Consider the following 23,648-nt stretch of genomic DNA (forward strand, 5'->3'; position numbering starts at 1 on the left):
TCTTGCTAAGTTTCCCAGGCTGGACTAGAACTTGGGATCCTTCTGCACCAACCTCTCAAGTAGCTTCGATTATGAGAGGGCATTTTTGGATCTTCCCTTTGCCATAGCTGACCTTACCAGAGGTGTTTGAAAGTCGTTCCTGTTGAGAACACGCTCTGAGTTGTGTGTAGGAGTAATAGTGGTGCATGCATGTCCCTGGCACTGACCCAGGGACACTGCACTCTACCAGACACTGAGTCTGATTTGGCTTCGCCCTGGATTCCTGAAAAGGAGACTATCTCTGAAGAACTTCTGGGTCATGTGTTCTCTCGTAGTGGAATCATAAGGGTGAACTGGATGAGTGCATATTTTGTCTCCCTTGGAAATAAACTCACATGGGTTCCTGCAAATAGAGAAGCAGTTGCAAAGCTGGAGACATCGTATCTAGCTCAAGACAAGTGAGTTTATTTGGGAGACAAAGAAGTAGGAAAGTAAGGGGCTGGGGGTGTGGCTTAGTGGTAGACCTCAGTACCACATATAAATAATTAAAATAAAGGAATTGTGTCCACCCACAACTAAAAAAAATATTAAAAACAAGAAGTAGGAAAGTTAAAAAGCTGGTGAATTGCAAATAGAAGGGTTTGCTATTTCGTATCTACATGTAAATACGGTTTTTCCTTTATTGTGTTTTTAAAGAAACATAAGTGGAGTAAATAAAGCACTTTTCATCTGGTGATTGTGTGTTTGGAACCCCTTTTGGCTTTTATGTGACAATGATTGGGGATAAAGTAGTTTTCTCATCACTAAAGAAGTGAAGAGGCAGGTCTAGTTAGTGCTCGTGGACCTAGGACATATTTATTATGTGAAATATGTTTGATTTCTGGTTTAAATGGAAATCCTCGGGTACCAAGATTCCTTCATGTCTCATGAGGAGCCTACTCAATTTCTTTTCTCAAGGATTTTTATTTTTGTATTCTGATTAATCATAGATTTGAGATTTTTTTAATACTAAATGACAATAATGAATGCCAGTTTTTTTTCTTTTGCTTGGAGATATTTGGTTTACTCAGCAAATTAATAGTTCGTTCTCTAAAATAACAGTGAGTACAGAACCCTGGGAATTGCTCTATACTGAGTGGTAATGTTGTATTCCTTTGCTCTTAAAAGCTCAGGTAGAAAGCCTGGAGGGTAGGATAGACAAATATGTCGAACGAAGGATTTCAAATCTCTTTCTTGGAAATGAAGTGACTGTCAATTTACTTATTGGTTGAATCTCTTTTTGGGAATGAAGTGATGGCTGATCTACTTATTGGTCGTGAGCTGTCAAAGTGTTTCAGTTGATGCTCACCATGCTCAGTGCAGTAGAGGTGGCTCATTCCAGCCCAGGAGAATGAGGGGGAATGAGGGGTTTCTTTCTGCTGAAGCTGAGTGACTTCCTGGGGGCCAGAGAGAGACCTTTCCCCGGCTCTGTGGGTGGTGACCCTTACTGGCTAATTTGCAGGAAAACTGTACAGCAGAAACAGACTAGGGTCACTCTGGGGCCCTTGTAGTGGCTTGGGGCACTCATGGGGCATGCTAGGTGGCTGCAGTCAGGTCAAGCTCAGTTCATACATTTGCCTTTATGATTTGCGTGATCATCCCAGGGAAAGTGGAGTCAATTTTAAGGAATATTTTAGAATAGTCACACAAGTTTTCTCTTAAGTCTCAGTTCATTTACCTTGGCATGACTTGGCCAAATTCATATATATATTTATTTATTATTTTTTGGTATTGGTAATTGAACTCAGGGACACTGGACCACTGAGCCACATCCTCAGTTGTCCTATTTTTTATTTTATTTAGAGACAGGTTCTCACTGAGTTGCTTAGTGCCTCACAATTGCTGAGTCTGGCTTTGAACTCACAATCCTCCTGTCTCAGCCTCCCGAGACATGGGGATTACAGGTGTGTGCTGCTGCTCCTGGCTCCCATATTTTTAAGCATCGTCTCACCTGTGTTGAGTGTGATGTAAATGTCGTCGTGTTCCGGTACGCTAAGCTGTTTATACTTACCATAGCATGCAGTAAATCACTTAAACTCCATGAGTTGTTAGGTTTTCCTGGACTCATTATTGCCTTGGGGAAGACCTTGGCTTCTTGAAGGTCAGTTTCTGGACAACGTAACTGTTGTCATCTGCTCCATGTTCCCCCGGATAGAAATTCTGTAGCAGGGGTGCTGGCTTAATTTCAGTGATATTTGATTAGATGTAACTTAATTAAAAAAGACAGTGGTGAAGTTAAGTCGGATTGAGGATCCAGGATGAGGTGCTGGTGTACCCACCTGTCTTTCAGTGCCTGTGTGGGCTCATGGCCAGTGTTAGGCACTGAGTGTGCAGTGCTGCTCCCAGCACTGGAAGTGTGCACCCTGCAGGCAATTTGGATTCTTGTGTGCTGTTTGGGTGGTGTCTAGGAATGTCTGACGTCCTCTGATTCTACCCAGGTGGCTACTGAGTGTTAAAAATATATGCCTGCAAACATTTTAAAGGCTGCGGAGCGGACGCCTCATTTGTCATTTAAAAACTGAGCATGCAGACTTGTAAGGGTCCCTCGTTAATTACAGGGCTTGACATTTCTAGGACTCACTGAGGAAGATGCAGCTGGCTGTGAATCACGTCTGCCCGTGCTGAAGCTGCAAGCTTCTGTTTTATGGCACCGAAGATCAAGTTCAACGGAGCAGTTGCTTGGCTCAGCACCGGGATTTTTTTTGCCTCTATCAACTTGCTGATGCAGCATTTGTATAATAAAAATGTACCTCTGCCCCTCTTGGAAGCGTTTTAAATTTAGACGAATTTATGTTTTATCAAAAGGTTAATCTTGACAAATTACTGTAAATTATTTCCGGAAGGCGTCTTGACAGGTGCTGCTGAATTAATTCTGTACACTTAGGAAAGCCGGGCGGTGTTTTCTGTGGCTGAAGTTGGACTAGGAGACAAGGATGTTCAATAAACCACAAGGATGAGTCCTTGGTCCTGCCGTGCAGATAAATGATGTTCATGGGAGGTTGGAGTGGAACTTGATACCGCTCGCTCCAGGACTCTACTTTCTAGGGTCATCCATTTTCCCTTCCCATCTTTGTGACCCACCCCTCTTCATTCTTCCTTCCTTCCTTTTTCTTTTTTTGGAGGGAAGATAAATCCTCTATTCATTTATCTTGTGGAAAGAAGTATTCTTTGTGTTTTCATGACAGGCATTTCTCATACCAATTGTTCTAGAAGCAAGAAGACTTTTTCATTTGACTTTCTGGTCACATGGAGGCAGAAAGAAGATGAAACAAAAGTGGGGCTTGGGGGAGGGCTATGAGTTGGCTGTTCCAACTGACCACCCACATACAGAAGAGTAAAAAAGTCTTGACTGCACACCTGCAGGATGGGGCTTGATAAACAGAACAGATAAATTCAGCCCTGTGGATGCAGCCCTGTCCTGGGGAGCTGATACTCTTATACACACACACACACACACACACACACACACACACACACACACCACAGCAAAGCACCAACCAGTGCATTTGTTTCTTACCTTTCCACAGTGAGGGAGCTGCTGGGGCTGCAGTAACAGAACCACAGACTGGGTGGCTCCAACAACAGAGATTAATTTTCCCTGGTTCTGGTGGCTGAAGGCCAAAATCAAGGTGTTGGTAGGGTTGGTTCCTCGTAGGGCTTTGGGGGAAGGAGCTTTTTCTCACCTCTCCCTGGCTTGTAGAGGGCCATTTTCTCATGGTCTTTCCTCTGCATAAGCGTGTCTGGATTTCCTCTTCTGGCAAAGAACCTGTCACCCTGGATCATGGTCCCCCTGTGGGTCCTGCAATAAGCTATTCACCTCTTTAGAGAATCTTGGGGCCTGGGAATGTGGCTCTGTGGCAGAGTGGTTGCCTCACTAGCACAGGACCTGGTCACTTCAAGCAGGCTTTCCAGTTGCAGATCCATTTGGAGGCCCTGGGACTCATCTTCAGCCTGTGAGCTGATGGGCCCAGTCCATCCCCTGCACTTACCTCTGGTATTAACCACCAGCCCTCTCTTCTCATTTCCTGCAGCTGTTCTGCTAAATCTGTAGGAAGACAGCATTGCCATTGCAGTGTTCTGCTCTTTCTCTTAGACTGCTCCACGCTAAGGATGTGGAAATTGCTTTTAGGTTTTCTCAAAAATGTGGCCGCTCTCTGGTGGCCATCCGTCCGCAGTGAGTCAGATTTGTGAGCCTCCCTTGTTGTCTTCCAGTGTCTCCCTTGGTCTCATTTCTCGTGGTGGTTGCTGGGAATGAACCCAGGAGCATCATTCCTCCAACCTCCCCTCTGGACTCCTCCCCTTTTCTATCTTTCACTTTGAGACAGAGAGTTTTCCAAAAGCACCTGCTGCAATTTCCCCCTTGCCAGCAGTGCATGGAAGGCCCATGTGTCACTGCAGCTGGGACCATTTTGAAGTCATCCTCTCAGAGTAAGAGTGGGATCTCATTGTGACTGTGTCCTATATTCCCATGCAGACAAGTGGATTTGGGTATCTTTTCGTCTGTTTTATCATTCACATGTCCTGATTAGTGACACCATTTTGAGTAACCATGGGCACCACACTGTCCCTGACATCCCCAAATTCTTCTGAGCCTTCAGCCTATGGTTGATGGGCTGATCACAACCTAGTGCTGGGGCAAAGGGTGGCTTTGCTTTGGACAGTGGAGGTCTCCACTTATTATGGGAATCCTTGTTCACTCTCACAAGTGTTGGAATTTGGACAGTTAATTTATAGTCACCCTGTTTATCGTTATCACCTTTTCTGCAATACTTAATGCTTCTCTGTCTGTCACTCATTCATTTATTCTGTCATCGCTGAGGGCTGACTCTATGCCAGGTTGTGGAATCCAAACTGGGGATGGAAAGATGCAAGAGGCATTTCTGCCCCTGCAATCCCAGTACTGAGGAAGGAACAGGTCAAAGCAGTGTTTTAAGGACTTAGTCCCAGCTCTGCAATCATGACTCTGAATTCCAGTGGAGCTGTATTTCTGCAGGACATCTGTGCTAATGAGATGATTTGTTGGACCCAATAGCTTATGTTGATCTTTCAGATATGCTGCGAAGAGTGACCAAGCATCAGGTTGGTTCATAATCACTTAGAGAATTGGTGGTCTGTTTTCCTCCCTCTCTGTGATATGCAGCTGGGTATCCTTGGGGGGTCGGTCCCAGGACCCCATCAGATACCATAATCCATGATCTCAAGTCCAATGTGCAAAATGTGAAGCATTTCCATGCAACTTACCAACTCTTGACGTCCAACCATCTCTAAATTATTTATAATACCTAATACAACAGAGAAGCTATTACGTTAAATATTTGTTACATTATATTGTTTAGAGAATAATGACAAGAAAAAAGTCTGAGCAAGTTTAGTACAGACACAATTTCTGTTTTTTCCCAGAATATGTTTGATCCGCAGGCTGAATCTGTGGCTGTGGACCTTGGGGCCGACTGTGTATATCCCTTGGGCGTCTGTTGTCCTGGGACCTTAGCCTGTGCTGCCTATTTATGGTCTCAGCATTCTGTCGTCATTAGCTTCCTACATCACGTTTGGGGCAGGAGCAGGGAGTATTTGAATCGTGATGATAAGGGAATCTCGTCAGGTTGAGACAAATGTCTTTAGAGAGACTGTTCTGGTCCCTTTGTCCTCTAGCTTGTCTGGCCGTGGGAAGGAGGCCACTCACCCAGCAGAGCACCCTGCTTTACCTAGCTGTGCCTGTTGTCATCTCTGCCCAGCTGCCCAGCTGTCACTCTGTGCCCTCCCTGTGGCAGACAGCAATGCCATCTCCGAGTTGCCTGCTCACTGGTCCACTTTCTAGGCTAGATAAGCTCAAGATTGGATAAAAATGATTTTAGTCATAAACTGATGAGCCCCTTGATTCTTTTTTTTAAAGTTTAATGTGACCATTTCTCAAGGTATTAGTTCTTTTATAAGCAAATTATAGTGACTACTTATTATTATTATTTTTTCTTTCTTTTTTAAAAATATTTTGTTTTAATTGTAGTTGGCCACAATACCTTCATTTTTTATTTTTTTATGTGGTGCTGAGGATCAAAGCCCTGCTCATGCTAAGCGAGCACTCTACTGCTGAGCCACAACCCCAGCTCCATGACTATTTAGTATTATATCAGACAAATATTTACAACAAAATTTATTTAATCAATTCCTCCGGTTTAACATTTTAAAAAAAATTAGTATATAAAGGATGCTGCAGTGAGTAGCCACATATATGGGTGTGTGTATATACATATATTCATATATATATATATATATATATATATATATATATATAGATATAGATATAGATATATAGATATAGATATAGATATATAGATATAGATATAGATATATATTGTGCCTCCTGATCCTGTATTTCCTCAGGATAAATACATATAGTTAAATTACAGGGCCAATGAGCACGTATTTTTGTAGTAATTTTATAGCCTTTGAAGCATTGCCCCTGACTCGTATCCCCATGAACTTGCTCTAAGAGTGCTTGTTCACTCTGTGCCCCACCAAGTCCAAATATTGTCTATAAAAAATTTTAGCCACTTTGTTGATAAAAATGGCATGAAATAATTTTTATTGTTATTTTTTTCTGATTACCATTGAGCCTGCATATTTTCCCACTATTTTACTTTTTACTAGTCTTGCAATTCCTAGACATATCTTATACATTTTTCTATTTGTATATGCTATATATTCTCTATCTATTAAAGATGTTCACTTTGGGAGTCATTAGCAACAATAGACCCCATGTGCTTTGAAATTCAGTGAATGGGGCTTTCTGATACATAGATTTATACACACACACACACTCAAAAAAATGTATACACATATAATGTCTATATACTAATACATATACATATAATGTCTCTGCATATTTACATTATAGATACTAATATATATATATATATATATATATATATATATATATATATATATATATACACACACACACACACACACACACACACACACACCCCACACGTTAGTCTGTTTGCTTATGAATTTTCCTTTGTGTTACCATCATTTCTGTTTCAACATTACTGTGTTTATCTGCTTTTTCTTCCCTATTGTTGGCTTCTTTTACTTCTGCATGTCATTTGGGTCTATCCTTAGAACAGGGATTCCCATTATCTTTCTAGGAGGTACCAGTCATCCCAGAAACTGAACAATTCTTGCGACCTCTCTTATGTGTTAACATCTTCCGCACGTGGGTTTTCCATACCACTTCAGTGCCTGCTGTCTGTAGTCTTTATGAGTACAGCTCACGATTTAAACTTCACAAATCCATGGGTTGTTTCATACCTAAGCACCTGTCTGGCTAATTCCTAGATGGTCTGTACTTGGTGATGTTAGAGTGCATCGGCTCTCAAAGATGTAAGGTCTACACACCACATGGTGGACTTGATTTCTAACCGGTAGCCACAAAGCATACGTATCGCCTGAGCTACACTTTTATTTCCTATTCCTTCTCCTCAAGCAGGATTCTGACCACCTAGTGTTGTGTATTGCTTTTTAAGACAAGAAGCAGCTCTATGGAGATCTCTGAATTAGGTACCTAGGAACATAAACACTAACCTCGATTTTGTCATTATCTGGGTGGGCAAATGCTGTACCATTGAGCTACCTCTGTAGCTCCAGATCTGCATTTCTAAAGGCACAAGAAGGCCTCAAAATCAAGCCTCTTAATCTGCGTTCTAGAGGGGGGGTGGAAATCAGAAGGTAAACGGAACCCTAGGAAGTAATTAAAAGTGAAAACTAAGTATATTTTGTGTTTCCTCTCCTCTCGCCTGGCTCTGTTTGGCATTTTAATTGTTCAAAATATCTGGCTTTGGGTCCCCAGTCTATCAGGCACGATTAGAATAGAGCATGACCTCACTCTGCAGGGACACGCCACCTTCTATTTCAGATGTTAGTCTTCACACTTCTGAGGGGGAGGATGCAGTTTTATTTTAGGTTTATTTTGATAACAGATGACCCAACCTGAGTCTTTTGAATCTGGTCACGTCATTTTCACAGAAGCTGTTTCTTTTCTCCTGATGTAAGAAAAGAGGTCACTTAAGTCTGAAATGAAGTCTGCAACACAACTTGAAGTCGAAAATGCTTATTGATCATGGGAAAGGATGGGATATCAATGACTTTGGGAAACCAGGCCACCATCTAACGGAGTGGTGTGGGGGGTTCTGGGCTTCATTAGTGGATCTTGGTTTATGCCTCTGCGTATCTAACCACAGGGCTTTCAAAAGCAACTGGACTTGCAGAAATAGCTCATGAAGTCATTTTCTATTTAAATGGTCTGCACTTTTTAGAATAAATACTCTTTAACTAGGATGATATTAATATATGCATTTGACAGCGACTGAATTGATAAGACAGCCTTTGCAAACACTTTTGTCAACCATCCAAGTATGGGCCTCTTATGACAGATTGTTGTGTGTCTGAAGGAGCTATTGTGTCAACAATGGGCATCACAATGAGTCTAAAAATCTGACTCAATGGAACAAGTGCATTTTAATGGCATGCCTTTTACTTTAAAAGGATGTACCAAAATAGAGAGAGAGTCTGAAAGCAGGGCATTATTGTATAATTAAAGACTGATATACGGGCAGTTCTTGCTATAGATCTTGGAATGAAAATCAACTTAGCGGGGAGACAACCTCTCCCATCAGCAAACCACAGATGCAGGGGCTGAGATGTAGGAGCTAGGGGGGCACACAGTTCCCTCCCTGGGTGCCCAAACCTCCTCCAAGCAGCACGTTCTGGCCTCCCTGGGTCACATTTGCTCTGTTTACTAAAAGACCACAGAAGCAATTTAGGAATAAATGGTTTCATTTGACATTTAAATATTACCTGTTAAGCTGGGTATGGTGGGCAGGCACATGCTTGTGATCCCAATGGCTTGGGAGGCTGAGGCAGGAGGATCATAGTTCAAGGCCAGCCTCAGCCACTTAACAAGGTCCTAAGCAATTTAGGGAGACCCTGTCTCTAAACAAAATATTTTCAAAAGGGCTGGGGATGTGACTTGGTGGTTAAGCACCCCTGGGTTCAATCCCCAGTACCTCCCCCCCAAAAAAAAGACCTTTTAAGTGTGCTATTGAGGGAGACAAGAGCAAGTTAGAGACCGAGATAAATCTCTCCTTTGTTTAGGAGAGTGCTTGAGGGGTATCCTTTTAGAACCAGGGCCCCAGCTTTTCACATCTATGGTAAAAGCTACTTAATGATATAATTTCATTGGATATCGACAGCCCTGCACTTCTGGAATTGATTTTGAAGGGCTTTATATTGTTTATATTATTTGTAAGAGAACTAGAAATTTGTGGAATTGTAATGTGGTACATTTCCTGCATTTATATTACTCTGTTCATCAGGTGCTTCTCTCAAGGCCAAGGAAACCCTGCAACCTTATATGCAAATACTTCTACCCTGAGAATATTGGGTGTGTGATGTCAACCTTGGGGTTATTTCTTCTTTCAGTTTTTTTGGTACTGGGGATTGACCCCAGGGGTGCTCTCCACTGAGGCACATCTTCAGCACTCTTATTTTATTTTTATTTATTTATTTTTATATTTTTATTTGTAGACGGACACAACACCTGTTATTTATTTATTTATTTATTTAGTTTTTTATGTGGTGCTGGGGATCGAACCCAGTGCCTCACACATATTAGGCAAACACTCTACCACTGAGCCACACCCCCAGCCTCTTTTTTTTTATTTGAAGACAGGGTTTTGCTAGGTTTCCCAGAATGGCCTTGAACTTGTGACTTTCCCGAGTAGCTGAAACTTTAGGCACGCACCACTGCACCCTGCTTACGTTTTTTTCTTACTGCCTGTGATGATCCATATGATTTTTTAATGTGAGATTTGCTGGCTAAAAACAGCAACAACTGTTTCACCCCAGGCCTCTTGGGAGGCTGGACCCCTTGGCAGGTGGAAGAGAGGGAACTGGAAGGGGACTGGCACGTAAGGTGTGTTATTTTCTGGCAGGGCTTCTGCTGACCCCAGTGGCCTTGGGTTGTTCCCGCACACTGCTGGCTCCTGACTGCCTGCCGCTGTTCTGTGCTCTGTCCCTCAGATGCCTCCTCTTGGCGGCTGGCAGCCTCACACAGGCAGAGATGCCCTTTGAAGGAGTACTGTGTGATCTGCAGTCTCTGTGGGTGCAGGCTGAGAAAAGATGAATAGCCATAAGAGTTAGATGAGGCCTGCTAACTGAGTGGGGAGGTAGGGTTGTGTGATAGTGGCCTCTGGGTCCTTCGGCATGAAGCATCTGGGTGGCTTGCGGAGTGACACAGAGCAAGAGCTCGGAGATCTGGAGCACACATTTCCTAGTCTCCCAGGCTGAAGGCAATAAGACCCCCCTCGCTCAGGAAGGTGACATGGAACAGCTACTTGGGTGCAAGTGACACGTCCTTAGAGTGCTGCTCTGGGCAGTCACTGAGACCACATCATATGGACCTTCCGTTGTGTGCCTCCAGCTGCCTGTGAGACAGTGCTGGCCCGGAGCACAGGTGGCTGAGGCTCAATGAGCCAGCAGACTCCGGACGCCGGTCAGTGAAGGAAAGGAATCAAAGAGCTGTCCCCTCTCTGCTGCAAATTCCTGACCTCCAGGCCCCTCTGTGTCCTGTCCCCACTGAAAGAGGCCTGGAATACCCACACAGCACAAAGAGGACATTCTTTCAATTGGCTCAAGAGAAAGAGCTGCAGAGGTTACCGAGAGAACAGGGAAAGCCGAGCTTTGGGGCTGAGGTGGACAGAGCACTGTCTAATGGGGAGGGTGGCGCCTGCGGGGAGGTCACGCTCCTGCCTTGCAGAGGCCCAGGAGCAAGTGTCCTCTCCCAGAATCCCAGTCTGTATTGCAGGGAACAGAAAGGGGTCCTTTGTGTTGGGCAAACTGCGCATTCCAGAGGCTGATTTGGAGGAGGCTGATTTGTGAGTGATGGAGGGGACCTTCTAGGGGGAGGCATCTTGTGGAAGTTGGAGCAGGGCCAGGGGGAGAGGGAGGTGAGGCAGATGCTAGCAGGGACTGCAGCGTCTGGTGCCCAGTGCAGCTGTGTATACAGTAGGCGCCTCATACCTACTCACTGAATGAATACTTGATGGCAGTCTTTGGGGCATTATTTGCCCCATGTGTTTTAGTAACGAAGAATTTTGAAGGAGTCTTAAAACGTTCCTGTACCATCTGAGGGCCTCAGCAGTGAGTGGCAGACGTCGCTCCAGAGTGACGCTCACCACCAGCAAGGACCTGGCTTCTTGAAAATGTGCCGAGGTCCGTTTTCTACTTTGGGTTTTCCTTCTTAGAGGAGATTTCAAAGTGCCCTTGGAGCAGCTGGACAGGAGGAACTGGTGCCGGGTGACCGAAGGCCAGCCCTGCCCATATCTAGCTTAGACAAAGATAGAAAAGTGTGTCTGGGCCTCGCCACCCCCTCCAGGGCCAAAACCACTCACTGGCACCAGAAACTTGTTTCTATATTTTTAAAGTATCGCAGCCTGTAATTCTGTGCACTAAATTTGCCCATGTTGACATTGGCAGCAGTCTGAAGCACTGCAGACCCACCATGTGACACAGGAGGGTGGCTTTAGGGTGGAGGCATCCCAGAGCCGTGCTTCTTCAGGAGACCCGGGCACACCTGCCAAGCACTCGCTGGCTAGCCTTTGTTGAGATAAATTTGCTGAACAGTAGACATCACTGGCACAGTATGGGAAAAACTGGGGACAGGACACTTGGGAAACATTAACTCACAGTTAGGGAAACATTAACTCATAGTTAGGCAAACAGGGGGTGAACCCAGTGTGGTGTCAGGCTCTCTCCTGTGTTTGGGGCTGTGGGTGCGAATCAGGTGGCCACTCTTCTCTTTAGGGACACGCGGAGTGAACTTTTCTCTGAGGAAAATCAGAGCACAATAAGCAACAAGTTCATGAGTGACTTATTTTTTGGGTAGCCTCTGTGCAAGCCCCTCACATTACCTTTCTACTAAATTCTCTGAAAAACTCTGGGAGGATTTTTTAGATGTGGAGACTCAACTTTTGAGGGTTGGTTGTCTTGCCAAGGGTCATTTTGACTCTAAACCAGTGAGCCTCTGGCTAGTCCATCCCACATGCTCCTACCGATTCTGATGGAATCCACCATGTTCAAGGCACCCATTTCTCACTGCTGCCTTGAATGGCGGGCTACATCGTTGACTGGGCCATAGTGTTCTCTCTACATGTAGGTCTTGCTTGGAAAAAAAAATCTTTGTTTTTCCCGAGTCCATGGTCAAAAAACAATTCCAATAGATAACAAATAAATTAGCCTGATGTCAAAAGAAAACACTTGTTTTATTCTGGGAAAGAAACCTTGGAACTTAAGTCTAAATTTTATTTAAATTATAATAAATGAGATGATTTTTTAACAGTCATTTCTTCTAAATGTATTGCTTTTTTATTTAAGAATTCAGAGATTGATATTATTTCAGGTGGTCTCATTTCTCTGAAGGACATTTAGGCTTGAATATTGAGTAGCTAGCTATCTGTTTGACAAATTGTGTATCTTGAGTAACTAATAAAAAGGCAATATTCACTAGCAAAAAATACTTACCAAGGGTACTACCCATTTCTACTACTCTTGCATGTATCTTTGTTCATTAAAAATATATATATTTTAGGGCTGGGGTTGTGGCTCAGAGGTAGAGCGCTCTCCTAGCATGTGCGAGGCCCTGGGTTCAATCCTCAGCACCACATATAAATAAATAAATAAAATAAAGGTATTATGTCCAACTACAATTGAAAAATAAATATTATAAAAATATTTTATTCTGGTAAGTTCACAGGAGATCTACCATCTGAAGAAGGTTGAAGTGCATGGTGCAGTAGCTAGATGTACAGAGCCATACAAGCAGACTCCTGGAATTCATTCATCTTGCTTAACTGAAGTTTTATAGCTGCTGCTCAGTAGCTCCCCATTTCTTCCCTCTCTTGTCCCTTGGCAACCCCCATTCCACCCTGCATCTCTGAATTTCAACACTGTAGGTGCCTCTGTGAATGGGATCTGTGGCTTCTGTCTTTGCCTGCCTTAGTTTACTTCCTTAATGGTCTCAAGTTTGTCCATGTTGCTGAATATTGCAGAATCCTTCTTTTTAAAGTTATGCACATATCTACACGTGTCCTTTTTTCTCTGTCCGTTCACCTGTGGGTGACATTTGGGTTGTTTCCACATCTTGGCTGGGGCATGGGAGTGACTCTTGGACTGCTGGTATCTGTTCACAATCCTGATTTCGGTTCTTTCAGGTGAATCTCGAGGAGTTGAACTGCAGGTCCCATGGGAGTTGTGTTTACGCTTTGAAGCTCCTCCATGTTGGTGTCCACAGTGGCCACCCCAGCTCATATCCCACCAACAGTGCCCAGGGTTCCACTTCCGCCAGAGCCCCACCAACCCCTATCTTTCCTTGTCTGATGATCGCCTCTCTAAGGAGCATGACATGATAGCTCCTTGTGTTTTTTTGATTTGTGTTTTGCATTTCCTGGATGACCAGTGGCATCAAGCAAAAAGCACAGCAGACAAAACGTTCAGCAGAGTGCAAAGACAGTCCCTGGAATTTGAAGATATTTGCAAACCACACATCTGATAAGGCATTGCTTACCAAAAGAGTTAAGGAACTCCCACAATTCAATGGCAAAAAACCCAACGACGAACTAAATTGCAAACCCAATTAAAAAATGGGCTAAGGACTTGAACAGACATTTCTTCCAAGATGCACAAATGATCAGCAGATGTAGGAGAAAATTCTCAGCATCTCTATAATTTCTCTAAAATCTCTCTCTCTATCTTTTTTTTTTCTTCTTGTACCAGGAACTGAACCCAAGGCACTCAACCCCTGAGCCACTATCCCCAGCCCTTTTTATTCTAATTTTGAGAAAGGGTCTTGCTAAGTTGCTTAGGGCCTCACTAAGTAGCTGAGGCTGGCTTTGAACTTGTGATCCTACTGCCTCAGCTCCTGAGCCCTCTAAAATCTTACTACCTGTCCTTGGGTGCAAAGTCACAGAATTGGAAGGCGCTTCCTTTACAATCAAGTTGGGCATGGCTGACTTTCCCTGGAGGCCATGGTGCACATTTAATATCAACTACTCCTTTAAAATACAGTTTTATGTGCATTTTAAAGAGACAGCTCTTTTGTACCCAATGACTGCTTCACATGAAGAGAAAAGGAACTGACTTGCTCATGCACCACTGCAAGATGAAGAGAGAGAGAGAGAGTGTGTGTGTGTGAGTGTGTATGTGTTTACTGCGCACACATGTGTGCATGCTCTTGCCACCAGCGTGGATCCAGCACATGCATGTGAGCTGATGTGCTCGGGAGTGAGGAATTCCCTGTGACTGGAGGCTTAGAGTGTTCTGGGAGGACTGCTTCACATGCCTCGTGCACATCTCAGTTTGTCTGGGGACTGCTGCTCAGAACTCTGCCATCTGTAGGGGGTGGGAACCCAGTCTCAGTCCTGAAGAATTCATCTGTTAATTTTCTTTTCTCTCTTACTCGATGACACCATTGTAGTCGCTTTTCCTCCCTTTCCAATCAATAACATCTCATTTTCCATTATTACATCTTCAGTCGACTGCAGTGATGGCAAGCTGTTACACTTTCAGTTTGGAAATGGGATGGCTGGGAAAATGTTAGGACATAGTAGCAGGAGTTCCAGACAGGCCATCTTCCCTGGGACCCGCTGAGGCGGGAGCTCACCTCTATCTGCCCACAACCCAGGCCCTGCTGCCAGGTCACAGGTGAAGGCCCTGGAGGTAGGGCCGGGTCAGCTCCTGAGTTCTGGGCCTGCTCATTCCCCTCTTTAGTGCTGCATCTGAGCTTCACATTTGAGAGAATGTTGGGGGATTTTGGAAGCAGAGTCTTAGTCCTATTTGGATATCAGGAAAGAGATATTTGGCCACCAGTAAAAATCACCGAGAATTTTCTCTGCTGCTCTTCTTTGCCTAATTGTGAGAATGTCTGGATTGGGGCCACCAGCTGGTCTTTTGGCAAATAGAAGAATCTTCCTGAAGGGTAATTTCCTCTGAGTCTCTTAGAGGTTTCGATGCTTTGTTTGATCTCTAACAGAAGCACTTTTCTGGATGTGGGGTGTGAGTTGGGCCAGTGTTTCTTGCCTTTTACCAGAGCACTTCAAATTTAGAAAAAAAACGAGTGGCCTGTGTTGGGAGGTTGTATGGAACCTCCCTTGTAGAGACATTTAGATGTTAGGGGAATGTGTCCGGGGGTGGAGGAATAGTGTGGTTAAAGATTGACCTGGTGGGGGCTGGGGATGTGGCTCAAGCGGTAGCGTGCTCGCCTGGCATGCATGCGACCCGGGTTTGATCCTCAGCACCACATACAAACAAAGATGTTGTGTCTGCCGATAACTAGAAAATAAATATTAAAATTCTCTCTCTCTCTCTCTCTCTCTCTCTCTCTCTCTCTCTCTCTCTCCTTCTCTCACTCTCTCTTTAAAAAAAAAAAAAGATTGGCCTGGTGGGATTGTGCAGCCTGGGCCTCCAGTCCCAGCAATCTCCGGGGGGCCACTGTCCCTAAATGCGGGGGACTCTGGGGTGTTGTCAGAGCCGGGTCTGGGTACATGGGACTTCCTCTCTCCTTTCCCGCAGGTGTCTGTCTTGGGCCAGTGTGAGCCATGGTGGCTCAGGCTGGGAACAAAGTGGGGAACAGTGGAAGCTCAACACTTGGGACACTGAACAGACTCCTTTTCAGGGAGGTGTGTCCCTGAACTTTGAGTTAAAATGCACATGGGGCTTATTTCCTCTGGCAAAGTGCAGTGTGATACCTTTTTTTTAAAATAATTTTTATTGTTGGTTGTTCAAAACATTACATAGTTCTTGATATATCATATTTCACATTTTGATTCAAGTGGGTTATGAACTCCCATTTTTACCCCGTATACAGATTGCAGAATCACATCGGTTACACATCCATTGATTTACATATTGCCATACTAGTGTCTGTTGTATTCTGCTGCCTTTCCTATCCTCTACTATCCCCCCTCCCCCTCCCCTCCCCTCCCCTCTTCTCTCTCTACCCCATCTACTGTAATTCATTTCTCCAACTTATTTTTCCCCTTTCCCCTCACTTCCTCTTATATGTAATTTTAAATACCCCTGAGGGTCTCCTTCCATTTCCATGCAATTTCCCTTCTCTCTCCCTTTCCATCCCACCTCTCATCCCTGTTTAATGTTGATCTTCTTCTCATGCTCTTCATCTCTACTCTGTTCTTAGTTACTCTCCTCATATCAAAGAAGATATTTGGCATTTGTTTTTTAGGGATTGGCTAGCTTCACTTAGCATAATCTGCTCTAATGCCATCCATTTCCCTGCAAATTCTATGATTTTGTCATTTTTAATGCAGAGTAATACTCCATTGTGTATAAATGCCACATTTTTTTTTTATCCATTCGTCTATTGAAGGGCATCTAGGTTGGTTCCACAGTCTTGCTATTGTGAATTGTGCTGTTATGAACATGGATGTAGCAGTGTCCCTGTAGTGTGCTCTTTTTAGGTCTTTAGGGAATAGACTGAGAAGGGGAATAGCTGGGTCAAATGGTGATTCCATTCCCAGCTTTCCAAGGAATCTCCATACTGCTTTCCAAATTGACCACACCAATTTGCAGTCCCACCAGCAATGTACAAGTGAACCCTTTTCCCCCATCCTCGCCAGCACTTGTTGTTGTTTGACTTCCTAATGGCTGCCAATCTTACTGGAGTGAGATGGTATCTTAGGGTGGTTTTGATTTGCATTTCTCTGACTGCTAGAGAAGGTGAGCATTTTTTCATGTACTTGTTGATTGATTGTATGTCCTCCTCTGAGAAGTGTCTGTTCAGGTCCTTGGCCCATTTGTTGATTGGGTTATTTGTTATCTTATTGTTTAATTTTTTGAGTTCTTTGTATACTCTGGATATTAGGGCTCTATCTGAAGTGTGAGGAGTAAAGATTTGTTCCCAGGATGCAGGCTCCCTGTTTACCTCTCTTATTGTTTCTTTTGCTGAGAAAAAACTTTTAGTTTCAGTAAGTCCCATTTGTTGATTCTTGTTATTAACTCTTGTGCTATTGGTGTCCTATTGAGGAATTTGGAGCCCGAACCCACAGTATGTAGATCGTAGCCAACTTTTTCTTCTATCAGATGCCGTGTCTCTGCTTTGATATCAAGCTCCTTGATCCATTTTGAGTTAACTTTTGTGCATAGTGAGAGAAAGGGATTCAGTTTCATTTTGTTGCATATGGATTTCCAGTTTTCCCAGCACCATTTGTTGAAGATGCTGTCCTTCCTCCATTGCACGCTTTTAGCCCCTTTATCAAATATAAGATAGTTGTAATATTGTGGATAGGTTTCTGTGTCCTCTATTCTGTACCATTGGTCCACCCGCTTGTTTTGGTACCAGTACCATGCTGTTTTTGTTACTATTGCTCTGTAGTATAGTTTGAAGTCTGGTATTGCTATATCGCCTGATTCACACTTCCTGCTTAGAGTTGTTTTTGCTATTCTGGGTCTTTTATTTTTCCATATGAATTTCATGATTGCTTTATCTATTTCTACAAGAAATGCCATTGGGATTTTGATTAGCATTGCATTAAACCAATTGAGAACTTTTGGTAATATCGCCATTTTAGTTCTGCCTATCCATGAACAGGATATATACTTTTCCATCTTCTAAGATCTTCTTCTATTTCTCTCTTTAGGGTTCTGTAGTTTTCATTGTATAAGTCTTTCACCTCTTTTGTTAGGTTGATTCCCAAGTATTTTATTTTTTTTTGAGGATATTGTGAATGGGGTGGTTGTTCTCATTTCCATTTCTGAGGATTTGTTGCTGATATACAGGAATGCCTTTGATTTATGCATATTGATTTTATATCCTGCCACTTTGCTGAATTCATTTATTAGCTCTAATAATTTCTTTGTAGACCCTTTTGAATCTGCTAGGTATAGAATCATGTCATCTGCAAATAGTGATAATTTAAGTTCTTCTTTTCCTATTTTTATGCCTTTAATTTCTTTCATCTGTCTAATTGCTCTGGCCAGTGTTTCGAGAACTATGTTGAACAGAAGTGGTGAGAGAGGGCATTCCTGTCTTGTTCCTGATTTTAGAGGGAATGCCTTCAATTTTTCTCCGTTCAAAATGATGCTAGCCTGAGGCTTAGCATAGATAGCTTTTACAATATTGAGGTATGTTCCTGTTATCCCTAGTTTTTCTAGTGTTTTGAACATAAAGGGATGCTGTACTTTGTCGAATACTTTTTCTGCATCTATCGAGATGATCATATGGTTCTTATCTTTAAGTCTATTGATGTGGTGAATAACATGTATTGATTTCCATATATTGAACCAGCCTTGCATCCCAGGGATGAATCCTACTTGATCATGGTGCACAATTTTTTTGATATGTTTTTGTATCTGATTTGCCAGAATTTTATTGAGAATTTTTGCATCTAGATTCATTAGAGATATTGGTCTGTAGTTTTCTTTCTTTGAAGTATTTTTGTCTGGTTTAGGAATCAGGGTGATATTGGCCTTGTAGAATGAATTTGGAAGTTCTCCCTCTTTTTTCTATTTCCTGAAATAGCTTGAAAAGTATTGGTATTAGTTCTTCTTTAATGGTTTTGTAAAACTCTGCTGTATACCCATCCAGTCCTGAGCTTTTCTTAGTTGGTAGTCTTTTGATGGCTTCTTCTATTTCCTCAATTGATATTTGTCTGTTTAGGTTGTCTATATCCTCCTGACTCAATCTGGGTAGATCATATGACTTAAGAAATTTATTGATGCCTTCACTATCTTCTATTTTATTGGAGTATAAGGATTCAAAATAATTTCTGATTATCTTCTGTATTTCTGTAGCATCTGTTGTGATATGCCTTTTTCATCCCGTATGCTAGTAATTTGAGTTCTCTCTCTTCTTCTCTTCCTTAGCATGGCTAAGGGTCTGTTGATCTTATTATTTTTTCAAAGAACCAACTTTTAGTTTTGTAAATTTTTTCAATTGTTTCTTTTGTTTTGATTTCATTAATTTCAGGTCTGATTTTAATTATTTCTTGCCTTCTACTTCTTTTGCTGTTGTTTTGCTCTTCTTTTTCTAGGATTTTGAGATGAAGTGTGAGATCATTTATTTGTTGGTTTTCCTTTTTTTAAGGCATAAACTCCAGGCAATGAATTTTCCTCTTAGAACTGCTTTCATTGTGTCCCATAGATTCCAATATGTTGTGTCTGTGTTTTCATTTATCTCTAAGAATTTTTTAATTTCCTCTTTGATGTCTTCTATAATCCGTTGATCATTCAGTAACCTATTGTTCATTTTCCAAGTGATGCATGATTTTTCCTTCCTTCTTTTATTGTTGATTTCCAGTTTCATTCCATTATGATCAGATAAGATGCATGGTACTATCTCTACTCCTTTATAATGTCTAAGAGTTGCCCTGTGACATAATATAGGATCTATTTTTGAGAAAGATCCATGTGCTGCTGAGAAAAAAGTGTAACAGCTTGATGTTGGGTGGTATATTCTATATATGTCAATTAAGTCTAGGCTATTCATTGTATTATTGAGTTCTATAGTTTCCTTATTCAACTTTTGTTTGGAAGATCTGTCCAGTGGTGAGAGAGGTGTGTTGAAGTCTCCCATGATTATTTTATGGTGGTCTATTAGACTCTTGAACTTGAGAAGAGTTTGTTTGATGAACATAGCTGCACCATTGTTTGGGGCATATATATTTATGATTGTTATGTCTTGTTGGTGTATGGTTCCCTTGAGCAGTATGTAGTGTCCCTCTTTATCCCTTTTGATTAACTTTGGCTTGAAATCTATTTTATTTGATATGAGTATGGACACTCCTGCTTGTTTCCGAAATCCATATGAGTGATATGATTTTTCCCAACCTTTCACCTTCAGTCTATGTATGTCTTTTCCTATCAAATGTGTCTCCTGTAGGCAGCATATTGTTGGGTCTTGTTTTGTGATCCATTCTACTAGCCTGTGTCTCTTAATTGGTGAGTTTAAGCCATTAACATTTAGGGTTATTATTGAGATATGGGTTGTACTTCCAGCCATATTTGTTTATTTATGTTACTTAACATGGTTTGTTTTCCTCTTTGATCATTTTTTCCCTTTACTGTACTCCCTCCCACTGTTGGTTTTCATTGTTATTTTTCCATTTCCTCTTCGTGTAATGTTTTGCCGAGGATGTTTTGAAGAGATGGTTTTCTAGTGATACCTTTTTTTTATGACAAAGAAAAACCCTCCGGTGGAGGTTTGGCCTCAAGGAGCAGATTGAAGTAATTTCAGGGGTAGGAACTGAGCTAGTCTTGTTGACATCCATTTCTTCCTTCTGTCTTTTCCTTCTCTGCTTTCCCCTGCCCCCACCTCCTTCAAGGTCATTCTGTCAACCTTATGCTTTCCTAACATTTGTGTGTGTATATGTACATCTTTGTGTGTGTGCTGGGGACTGAGCCGGGGGCCTTTTGCATGGGAGGCAAGCAGTCTCCCAGTGTAGCCACACCCTAGCCTGTCTGTACCTCTTAATATAAATGTAGCCTGTGTACTGTATTGGTTTCCTATGGCTGCTGTAACAAAGTGTCACAACAGAGAGGCACTCCCTCCCAGTCTGAGCACTCCTTGGCTTGTGGCCGTAATGCTCCAGTCTTCAGGACCAGCATCTTTAGATCTCTGCCTCTTGGCCCCATTGCCTTCTGCCACCGGGTAAGGGTAGCTTATCCTCTCTGGAGCTGGTGTTGAATTGACTGTCCCTGTGCTGGTGGTGGGAGGTGGGACTATAAGAGGTGATTAGGGTGTTAAGTTTTCACCTGCTTGGTTATTGCAAGTGGGTTGTTATAAAGTGGGGCTGCCCCTGTTGTTTGTCCCTTTCTTCTGACTCCCCCCATGTTAGGAAGCAGCTCAGACCCTCTTAGATGTGCCTGCCCTGTCTTGGACTTCCCATCCTCCAGAAATGTGAGCCAAAGTAAATCTCTTTTCTTGATAAGTTATGTAGTCTTAGGCATTCTGTTAATAGTGACAAAAACCAGACTAGTGGGGCCTGGTGGCCTCCCCCTGAAGACCCTGTTGCTATGGAGGCTGAGGCAGGAGAGCCCAGGAGCTTGAGGCCAGCCTGGGCCACAGAGCAAAACCCCATGTTATGGTTTGGATGTGACGTGCGCGACAATGCAGGAAGGTTCAGAGAGGAAATGACTGGGCTGTGAGAGCCTTAACCCAATCAATGAATTAATTACCTGATGGGATTGAGTGGCAGCTGAAGGCAGGTGGGGTGTGGCTGGAGGGGTGGGGCACAGGGGGCATGGCCTTGGGGTATATATTTGTATCTGGAAGGTGGTATTCTGTCTGCTTCCTGATCATTGTGTGAGCCTCTCCCCTCTGCCCCACTCTTGCCCCCCGCAGCCCCAGGGGATGGAGCCAGTCCTCTATGGATTGAGACCCCCGAAACCGTGAGCCTCCAAATCAACTTTTCCCCTCTACAATTGTTCTGAGTAGGTCTTTTATCTCAGTGGTGGGAAAGCTAAAACACCCTGTTCCAAAATGAAGCCCGACTAAGGCACGTTTTTGTCTCTCTTCCAGTGACACTCGTGACCCAGTGTGTAGCTCAGTGGTAGAACACCTGCCTAATAATATGTGACACCAGTGAGTGTATTTAGGGAACACCTGGTGTCCCAGGGCAATCTCCCACCTTATTTCAGTGGCACTGGCAAAGATCCTTTTTTCTTGGTAAGGTAACATTTACCGTTGGTTTCCAGGGATCAAGGTCTGCTGTCTTTGGGGTTATTATTCAGCCTCTGATAGTACTGGTCATGCAACTTGTTTTTTAAGAAATTCCACCGTATATTTTAGAGACCTCCCCGCCCCCTTGCTGGTTAGCATAGATCTTTCTCACTTGATGCTATAGTTTTTCCAGGAAAGGCATTCCAGATTTTGTTTTTATGTTCCTAAGCTGATGAATAGTGTTTCAGTTTTTTTTTCCCACTATGACCAACGTGTAGCGATGGTGGACAGAGGGACTAAGAGGACAAACTGCACTGCATCTCTGGGGAGGGGGATGGGTCCACCATGTCCTCCTAGGCTAGCCCAGGGCTTTTCCATTGCATGACCTAAACCACTCTACTTTCCCTGTGAGCTTGTCCTGATGGCTGCTGTGGAAACAGTTTGCAAAGCCAGCTGTTGGGCCTTGGTGTTGATTGCGTCTCCCAGGACTCAGGTGCCTTCCATGGGCCTAATCCTAGTACCCAACTCTCTCACCTTCCTCTCCCCCGAGCAACCTGCCTACTTATTAAAACAGCTGCAAGGAAGACAGGTGGGTTTTTTTTTTTTTTTTGCATCTCCAGTGAGCATGAGTGACTAGAAAGACTAAAATTCACCTCAGCGAGAAGCAGGCTGGGAGGACCTGAAGCTGCCTCACCCTGCAGCCTGATGAAGCTGACCCTCACTGAGCTGCCTGTCCCAGGCTGTGGTTCCAGCCGGAGAGTCAGCAGAGGTATCCAGGGCGAAAGTCTGTAAGACAGATTTTACTTGGTGACCTCAAAGAATCTCCTCTTTGTTTGGTGGAAAAACTATGCTGTTGAATACAGAAGTTTCTATCTATATTTGAATGCGCATGAACATGTGTTCATATTTTAAAGTCCTTTACTACAGACTTGCTAAATTTAAATGGTATGTGTTGTTCATCTTAGGGGATATTTTAATAGCACACATTTAAATGTTCTCAGGAAACACAATGTAATGTTTCTGAATCATCTCTCCTTTTTACTAGTTCACATTTCTCTAAACTCCCTGTCACAGGTGATTTAAACAGTGCTCTGGCACTCCAATATGCGTGCACAAGGTCTGGCTCACGGCTTTTGTCTTCACCTGGTTTTGGGTGACAAAATCCTACATGCTTTAAAAAAATTTGTTTAATCATCTAAAATTAGTGAGACACTGAGTTTTGCAGTTATGTAATATCCAGAGCTGAAAATATAAAAAGTGAAGCTACAAGGGCAGCCCTTGGAATAGGCCAGTGGATGGAGGCCTTTCTTTTTGAGATGAGTGGAGATGTCACTGGGTAGGACAGTGGATTTCTCTGGAAGGCCGGGAGACTTTCAGACTGCATCTGAAATAAAATCAATACACGTTCCGGGAGGGTCTCTGCTGCCCACCTCTGAGCGCAGTGTTTTAGTTTGAGACCAGATTGCTGTTTGCCATCATGAACTCTTCTTCTATCTTGTGAGGCTCCCCTTGCCAGGGGTCTGTGCTAGGGCTTTGAAAGCAACCAGCTGGATGGTTTCCAAGCCATTCCTCAAAGAAAACCTGAGGGTGAGGAATTTGGGTCACCGAAGTAGCAGGTTGTCCATTTTCTCGGGAATGGAGTGGCCAGACTCTTACTCCATCTCACACTGTTCCTCAGGGGGTGGTCAGTGCCAGGGAAGATGCTTTTCTGGATTTCCATCCTGACTGTTGCCCACCTTTGCTCTCCAGGTTAATTTGTCTCTCTTTTCATTGGTGTTTTCAAGAAATCGGGGAGAGGAGGTCTCAAGCTCTGTACTACACATGTAACTTTGCAAATTTCTAGAAATGTGGATTTTTTTATGTGCTGGGATTTAATCCAGGGGTGCTCTGCCACCAAACTATG

Source organism: Callospermophilus lateralis, chromosome 11 (genome assembly GCF_048772815.1).
Source record: "Callospermophilus lateralis isolate mCalLat2 chromosome 11, mCalLat2.hap1, whole genome shotgun sequence".
In the NCBI taxonomy this organism is placed as follows: domain Eukaryota; kingdom Metazoa; phylum Chordata; class Mammalia; order Rodentia; family Sciuridae; genus Callospermophilus; species Callospermophilus lateralis.